This window comes from Bubalus kerabau, chromosome 10 (genome assembly GCF_029407905.1).
Source record: "Bubalus kerabau isolate K-KA32 ecotype Philippines breed swamp buffalo chromosome 10, PCC_UOA_SB_1v2, whole genome shotgun sequence".
Lineage (NCBI taxonomy): Eukaryota > Metazoa > Chordata > Mammalia > Artiodactyla > Bovidae > Bubalus > Bubalus kerabau.
Genome location: NC_073633.1, coordinates 11,530,281 through 11,539,178, shown reverse-complemented (window position 1 = coordinate 11,539,178; position 8,898 = coordinate 11,530,281).

Here is an 8,898-nt window from a genome sequence, read left to right as displayed (position 1 = left end):
TAGCAACCTGAGCTGTAAACAAAAATTTAAATCTCAAAACAGAATTCTAAAGTCTTAGTTGATAATTCTACCTGTCTTGGTGGCTTCAACCCACAGAGTTCCCCTAACATCCAGTCAATTGTACTAGTTGCCAGAGATCCAAAGTCCTTTTTATCCTTCGCAACATCTCTGGGCTCTCAAACAAGAATGTTTCTCTTCCTCTATCTTATTTCCTTTCAGCATATTTCCTCTATGCCTTTCGCATGGCAGTTGTGAAGTAATTTTGTTGACTCAAATTCCAGTGTTAGAAGTTAGTCAAACCCACAGAAAATTTTATTGACCTCATGGACCACAGCCTTGTTGTGGCGAAGGGGCTTGTGTAACTCAGTGAAGCCGTGAGCCATGCCATGAGGGCTACCCAAGAGGAGCAGGTCATAGTGAAGAGTTCTGACAAAACACGGTACCCTGGAGGAGGAAATGGCAGCCCACTCCAGTGTTCTTGCCCAGAGAACCCCATGGATAGTATGAAAAGGCAAAAAGATATGACACCAAAAGGTGAGCCCTGCCCTCCACAGCTCAGAAGGTGTCCAATATGCTACTGGGGAAGAGCGGAGGCCAGTTACTAATAGCTCCAGAAAGAACGAAGTGGCTGGCCAAAATGGAAATGACAACTGGGGCTGTGGCTGTTTCTGGTGATGGAAGTCAAGTCCGATGCTGTAAAGAGCAATATTGCTAGAGAACTGGGAATATTAGGTTCTTGAATCAAGGTAAATTGGATATGGTCAAGCAGGAGATGGCAAGATTGAACACTGACATCTTAGGAATCAGTGAACTAAAATGGACAGCAATGGATGAATTTAATTCAGATGACCATTTTATCTAAGGGCAAGAATCCCTTAGAAAAAATGGAGTAGCCCTCATAGTCAACAAAAGAGTCCAAAATGCAGTACTTGGGTGCAATCTCAAAAATGACAGAATGATCTCAGTTCACTTCCAAGGTGCTCCTGAAGTAAGGATTGGAACTTTAGGCAAGGCCAAAATCAAATCTGAAGAACAAAAGAGGCCAAACATTTCAAAGGCAGGTAAAAGAGTTTTAACTTGGAGATGGAGGCCAAAGTTTAAGATTCTGAAAAGCACATCGAGTAGTAAGAAACAGGGGATCAAATTTTGTTATGCAGGTCAGGGGTTATCAGGCCCTAAACTGTTTTTAATGGACCAGCATGCTCAAGACATTCTCGGTCTGTGTCTTATCATAGATCCCTCCTAGCCCTACTCAGATCTCTGCAACACAAAATAGGCTGTGCCAACTCACAGTCTAGACACAGCCTAATAAAGATGAAAAGGGAGAAGGAAATTTATTCTACAATTCAATTATGCCAGTCAGTGGCACGTTTCTTTCCCAAGTCACAAACACATTTACATAGTCTGAGATTGCAAGGCAGATACCTAAAAAATAAACTTCTGGAATAAAAGAAAATGGATTTTAAATTGCAGAGATAACATTTCTATTTCATGCCATCTGTTATAACTCAAGTTTCCAGCAAATAGATTATTCACCAGAAATGATGCAAAAAAAAAAAAATGGAGATCAAAATTATGTTATAGGAAAGAGATTTTAAAATGATAAATAGATAATTTTTAAAGTACTGAATAAATTTTTTAACTTAAAAATGTACTTAGAGATTACTGATTATGCATCAGTGTTCTTGGATGGACCAAAATGATGATATATTAAACCTAGAACAAGCCTGCACATCATATCTATTTTACAGATCTCCTAGCACTAATATAAAGTATGGGCATGTGCCTTATGAGTGTCCTACTCTGCAGAGTCCCTGAAATCTGCAATGGTAGATAAAGGCACCTGGTCAAGGATTACGAGTTCTAAACATATCTTGTTTCTCCACCGCAGGCACAGGTAAACCCAGTGTTTGAGTCTGATCAATAACCAAAGTCTCAAAGACCCTAGTTTTTGGTGCAATCAATATCAGTTACTGATTGGTGTCAGATGGGATGGTTAGATAGCATCACCAACTCAATGGACATGAATGTGAGCAAACTCCTGGAGACAGTGAAGGACAGGGAGCCTAGCGTGCTGCAGTCCATCAAGTCACAGAGAGTAGGACACGACTAAGAGACTGAACAACAACAACAAAATTAGGGCTGGGACAGTACCTCAGAATTAAAAAGGAAACAGTCAGTCCACCACACAGCGTGCTAAAGAATAAGGAAAAACAACAATTGTGTGAGACCCCACCATCAGCTACCCCCTCATCCACACAGCAGTGCTGTTCAGAGAAGCAAAGAGCCCTTCAATGCCATCCTGACTCTGATATCTACACATCCCCAGCTAGAAACAAAATGAAGGAAGGCTTTCTTAACAGGAGAGGAGCATCACTGGGAGTCCTACACTCTGCTAACACTGATACAGAGGCCCTAGCACCCATCAGCAACCGGCCTCTCCCCATGCAGTAGTCAGCAGGCCCTGAAGTCCAGGGCAAAGGGTACCTGTGGTATCCTCACTTAGGCCAGTTCTTATTCTTGTTTCACTGAACCTCACAGGAGCCTCAACAGGGGAGCCTAGACAAAGAGGTATACACTCTGTAGACCCCCAGTTCAGAAGACAACATTCATACCTTACTCCAAGCAGGGAATCGACCTGGTGGCATATAAGTGTTATCATCATGCTACCATCTTGTTTTTTTTTTTCCCCCTTTCTTTAATCAGTGGTGGAATAATGGAGATTTATAGAAATAGGGAGGGTGAGCATTTGGGATAGTATGCAGGGAAGCATCAGCCCTGAAGGCAGCGAGGCTATTGCCACATACTCTCAAAACCAAGGGCTAGCCGTCTTCTCCGCTCTGCCCAACCCAGGGGGAGAACAAAGGTGGCCGTGCACTATTCTATAAGCCTTCACTGAGCTCTATACATAAAACAGATTTGCCACAATGGGAGGTTTGCTAACACTCATGCCTCCCTGAACAAGTGTACCTGCTTTGCAAAACACTGACTTAGGCAAACGAAGGAACAGTGGCACTCCTTGAACGTTGACTTCATTTTCATATATAACTTAAAGTCTAACGAGTGTATGATTTTCATTAGACAGGAAGGTGTGCAATGTATTAGAAAGCACACAGGAGGCCAGGCATCTCAGTTTATATATTAATATTATTGTTGTTCAGTCACCCAGTCGTGTCCAACTCTGTGACCCCATGGACAGCGGCAGCACACCAGGCCTCCCGGTCCCTCACCATCTCCGGAAGTTTGCCCAAGTTCATGTCCACTGCATTGGTGATGCCATACAGCCATCTCATCCTCTGACATTCTCTTCTCCTTCATACCCTCAATCTTTCTTAGCATGAGGGACTTTTGCAATGAGTCAGTTGTTCACATCAGATGACCAAAATACAGGAGTTGCAGCTTCAGCACTAGTCCTTCCAATGAGTATTTAGGGTTGATTTCCCTTAAGATTGACTGGTTTGATCGCCTTGCTTTTCCAAGGGACTCTCAGGAGCCTTTTTCAGCACCACAGTTTGAAGGCATCAATTCTTCAGCGCTCTGCCTTCTTTATGGTCCAGCTCTCACAACTGTATGTGACCACTGGGAAAACCATAGCCTTGACTATGTGGGCCTTTGTCAGCAAAGTATGATCTTATATGATCTTGGGCAAGTGCTTAACTTTCAAGGCCTTCCATTCTTCAAAATTAGGGGGACTGGAATGGATTAATGATATTTAAGACTAACTATGAAAAATCACTACAGATGGTGACTGCAGCCATGAAATTAAAAGACGCTTACTCCTTGGAAGGAAAGTTATGACCAACCTAGATAGCATATTCAAAAGCAGAGACATTACTTTGCCAACAAAGGTTCGTCTAGTCAAGGCTATGGTTTTTCCTGTGGTCATGTATGGATGTGAGAGTTAGACTGTGAAGAAGGCTGAGCGCCGAAGAATTGATGCTTTTGAACTGTGGTACTGGAGAAGACTCTTGAGAGTCCCTTGGACTACAAGGAGATCCAACCAGTCCATTCTGAAGGAGATCAGCCCTGGGATTTCTTTGGAAGGAATGATGCTAAAGCTGAAACTCCAGTACTTTGGCCACCTCATGCGAAGAGTTGACTCATTGGAAAAGACTCTGATGCTGGGAGGGATTGGGGACAGGAGGAGAAGGGGACAACAGAGGATGAGATGGCTGGATGGCATCACTGACTCAATGGACATGAGTCTGAGTGAACTCGGGGAGTTGATGATGGACAGGGAGGCCTGGCATGCTGCGATTCAGGGTGTTGCAAAGAGTTGGACACAACTGAGCGACTGATCTGATCTGATCTGATGCATTAGAAGGAACTACGGAGAAGGCAATGGCACCCCACTCCAGTACTCTTGCCTGGAAAATCCCATGGACAGAGGAGCCTGGTAGGCTGCAGTCCATGGGGTCGCTAAGAGTTGGATACGACTGAGCGACTTCACTTTCACTTTTCACTTTCATGCATTGGAGAAAGAAATGGCAACCCACTCCAGCGTTCTTGCCTGGAGAATCCCAGGGATGGGGGAGCCTGGTGGGCTGCCGTCTATGGGGTCACACAGAGTCGGACATGACTGAAGTGACTTAGCATAGCATAGCATAGCATGGAGCCTATAGAAACACAGATGCCATTGGCCAGTCCAAGCCCTTAAACTAGCATCTCTACAACACGAACCTCAGACAGGCATTAAGCTTCCTTCTATTTTACAGTCCTTGAATGCCATGATAATTGTGAAATCATTTATTCATTCTGTATATACTTATTCAGTGTCTACTATTTGTCAGGGTTTTCAACAGGCTGAATTATGTGCCCACAAGTCATATGTTTCAGTCCTATGCTCTAAAACTCAGGATGTGACTGTATTTGCAGATTAGATCTTAAAGAGGTAATTAAGTTAAAATTAGGTCATTAGGGTATGCCTTAATTTGACTGGTGTTCTTACAAGAAGAGGACACAGATATGCACAGAGGGAAGACCCAGTGAAGACACGAGGAGGAGACAGTCATCTGCAAGCCAAGGAGCAGGGCGTCAGAAGAGACCAACCCTGATGACGCCTTGATCCCAGACCTCCACCCTCCAGAACTGTAAGGAAATGAATGCTGTTTAAGCTACCCAGTCTGTGGTACTTTGCTGTGGCAGATCTAGCAAATGAATAATAACAGAGTAATATGCAAAATTCTGGGTGCTGCACAGGGAAAAACACAGAAATGGTCCCAGTCCCATGGAGTTTTCAGTCCGGTGGAGGGTCAGAGAAGAAATCATCCTATGTTATGGTAGGTCCTAGGAAGCTCACATCGGAGAAGGCAATGGCACCCCACTCCAGTACTCTTGCCTGGAAAATCCCATGGACGGAGGAGCCTGGTGGGCTGCAGTCCATGGGGTCGCTAAGAGTCGGACACGACTGAGCAACTTCACTTTCACTTTTCACTTTCATGCATTGGAGAAGAAAATGGCAACCCACTCCAGTGTTCCTGCCTGGAGAATCCCAGGGATGGGGGAGCCTGTTGGGCTGCCATCTATGGGGTCACAGAGAGTCGGACACAACTGCCACGACTTAGCAGCAGCAGCAGCAGCAGGAAGCTCACATATTGGTTGCTGGAATCAAGAAGACAGGTGGGAGCTGACCTACTTTAGATGAAGTCGACAGAACTCCCCAAGGCACTGACCCTGGAGCCGTCAAGCTGACACCTGCAGGAAGAGAATGTGGCAGCCACGTGAAAGCTAAAGAAAGAGGCTTCCACTCTAAGGAAGGAGCAGATATAAATACCCAAAGGGGAGAAGGAAGTGTGCTTATCTGGGGAAATGAAACAGCCTAGCGGCCAATTTGTGATGAAGGAAGTGACATGAAATGGGGTTGGGGAAGCAGTGCCATTAAAATCCACAGTAAAGAGCTTAAATTTTATTCCAAGTACCAAAAAATAAAACCCAGAAAACAAAAAGCAGATGATTTAAATTTTATTTTTTCAGTGCAAAGTAGTTTTGAGTTCAGCCTCAAATAAACCATGCCCCAGCATAATTTTTTTTTTATTGGAGTCACAAGTTTGTGGTCAAAGTATCCCTCCCTGCTGGTTGCAATGTACTAAAGTGCCCCTTTAGTTCTTTTAGTGGTAATAATAATGGTAATTATTATTATTATTAGTGGTAATAGTCCTCCTTTGACAGGTTCAAAATTTCCATGATGGACTGAGATGAAATGTTAAAAGTATAAAGAAATGTAACTTTTAAAATTTGCTATAGCCAAACACAATTTCTGAGATTCTTTTTTTCAATTACAGTCAAATAAAAGTTTATTCTTATTTTTTTAAAAAACCCACAATTGAATGCTTTTGAGCAGAGAACTAACATTTAAGAAATGAGAAGTAAGATGAGGTTCTTGCTACCTCAGATTAGGGTGCAGCATCAAGAAAAGAGACACCATATTTTGAAGTCAGATCCATGCTGAGAGTTCAAAATAGGTGTCAAAAAACTGGTTAGATGAAACCAATATTTTGTATACATTTTGAGTATAAAATGATTAGGATCTAGAGATTAAAGAAGAGGGTTTTTTTTAAGGATTTCTGGAGAGAGCTGTAGGAATGCCCTAAATTCCATTGTTCATTGCCCAGAACACCACATTAGTCCACGATGTTAATTTCACTTTGACCAGATGAGCGAGAAGCAACAAGTATACTGGAAGCCTTCTTATAGTACTGAATTCCAGAGAATGAGAGATAAACTGACAAGATGCAAGGTCCTGCCCCATCTGTGAAGATTTTAGGGTCCAGCGCTCTGTGACATACCAGGATACCCCCTCTAAAATGAAGGAAAAATTGCTACATCTTGCACTTCCCACCACTAAGGAGGAAGCACCACGCCTGGTAGGTGTAGGTTGACCAACCATCTCAGTCTGTCCAGTTCTGGGCCATTTTCCAGGGCGCAGGACTTCCAGTGCTAAAACTGAACAGTCCCAGGCAAACTTGGATGGGTAGTCAGCCTAGTAGTCCTCTTACATTTTATAAGCTTCCGGAGTCAAGTCTTGGTTCCCTGCAGCTATAAACATTCTAACTTAATACTACTCCAGAGTCTCAAAGAGACCTGGGCACAAAGTAGGAACTCTGTTAAGTGTCTGCTGAATGAAATGAGCTCAGAGTTGAAACATTACTAAGCAAGTGAGAAGAACACCTCCATCAATTAGATCCTAAGTGTCTGGCACAACCCCTAGACCACAAAAAGTGTTTGGTAAATATCTACTTAAAGTCAGAATGGCTTCAGGATCTTTGCAAGCAAAAGAGAAATTTTAGAAGTCTGGATGGAAGGCTGAAGATGAGAAAAAAATTAAGTGAAAACTCAAGTTTTGGAAGAATCTTTCTGCTCAAATGGACAAAGAAGGAGCTGCCCCAGACAAGGGTTAAGAAAAGAGAAGCTGAAGAGGTCTCTAGCCTCCTCTCGTGACTCAGGGGGGAAGCAGTGTGTCACTTAGGAGTCTGTGCAAGGGCGAGGTGGGGGAGTGGAAATGCCCCCCAGAGACATCCCTTGGTAAAAACAGGCAGAGTCTGATGTCTGGAAACTTCCTTAGAACAGAGACAGATGAATGAAAGGAAATGCCAAACTATCTTGCCTATACCCACTCCATTAGCTCGTGGCAGCTGAGAGCTCTCAGCCAGGTTCATCTCCTGGACTTGCCCTCAGCTAACTAGAGGGGACTTACCCAAGATCAAGTCCCCTTCCTGGTAGCCGCCCAAATACAGACTTGTCCGTGCAAACAGCATACAGGCCAAACCTCTCTCTCGAGCTGGGACAACAGTGAGAGGCCATCCTGGCTTCAGAACAGCCCATGGAATTGACTGAGGCTTGCGGCTGCACTGCAGTCCAACGGCTTAACTTTTCCCTCAGCCCAGCCTTCTTTCCTTGATCACCTTCTTTCCAAGATCACCTCCCTCTGACTTTGTGCTTGTCAATCTCCTCCCAGTCTGCTTCTCAGTGTCAAAAACTGAAGGCTCTGAAATCTTTACCTGAAAGCTAGCAAGTTAATCTGCCACAGGCTCATAGATTCTGGAAGAAGACATAAGACACCAGGGTCAAAGACAAAGACTGTTGTTACTTATGGCCCAGTGGGCAGCATGAACTTCATGTTCACAGGGATGTTTCTTGCTCTCCAAATCCAACAGGGTGATACAGAACACAGGGTAGGTTTGCATCACAGCCAAAGAACCCTGAGTTTAGGAAACCCTATCTTTTATTTTATTATTTATGAATATAATCAAAGGTTGTCATGTTTATTTTTAAAGTTTTGAATGAAGTTGCTAGATTTTTTATATTTTTGTTTTATACTGGAGCATAGTTGATTAATAATGTTGTGTTGCCACAAGTTGTGGGGGGGGGGGGGAAGGAAACTCTATCTTTTAAAAGAGGTAACTAGAAAATCTTAAAGTTCAACATTCAGAAAACTAAGATCATGGCATCTGGTCTCATTACTTCATGACAAATAGATAGGGAAACAGTGGAAACAGTGTCAGACTTTATTTTCCTGGGCTCCAAAATCACTGCAGATGGTGATTGCAGCCATGAAATTAAAAGACGCTTACTCCTTGGAAGGAAAGTTATGACCAACCTAGACAGCATATTAAAAAGCAGAGATACTACTTTGTCAACAAAGGTCCGTCTGGTCAAGGCTATGGTTTTTCCAGTGGTCATGTATGGATGTGAGAGTTGGACTATAAAGAAAGCTGAGTATCGAAGAATTGATGCTTTTGAACTGTGGTGTTGGAGAAGACTCTTGAGAGTCCCTTGGACTGCAAGAAGATCCAACCAGACCATCCTAAAGGAAATCAGTCCTGGCTGTTCATTGGAAGGACTGATGTTGAAGCTGAAACTCCAATACTTTGGCCACCTGATGCAGAGAGCTGACTCATT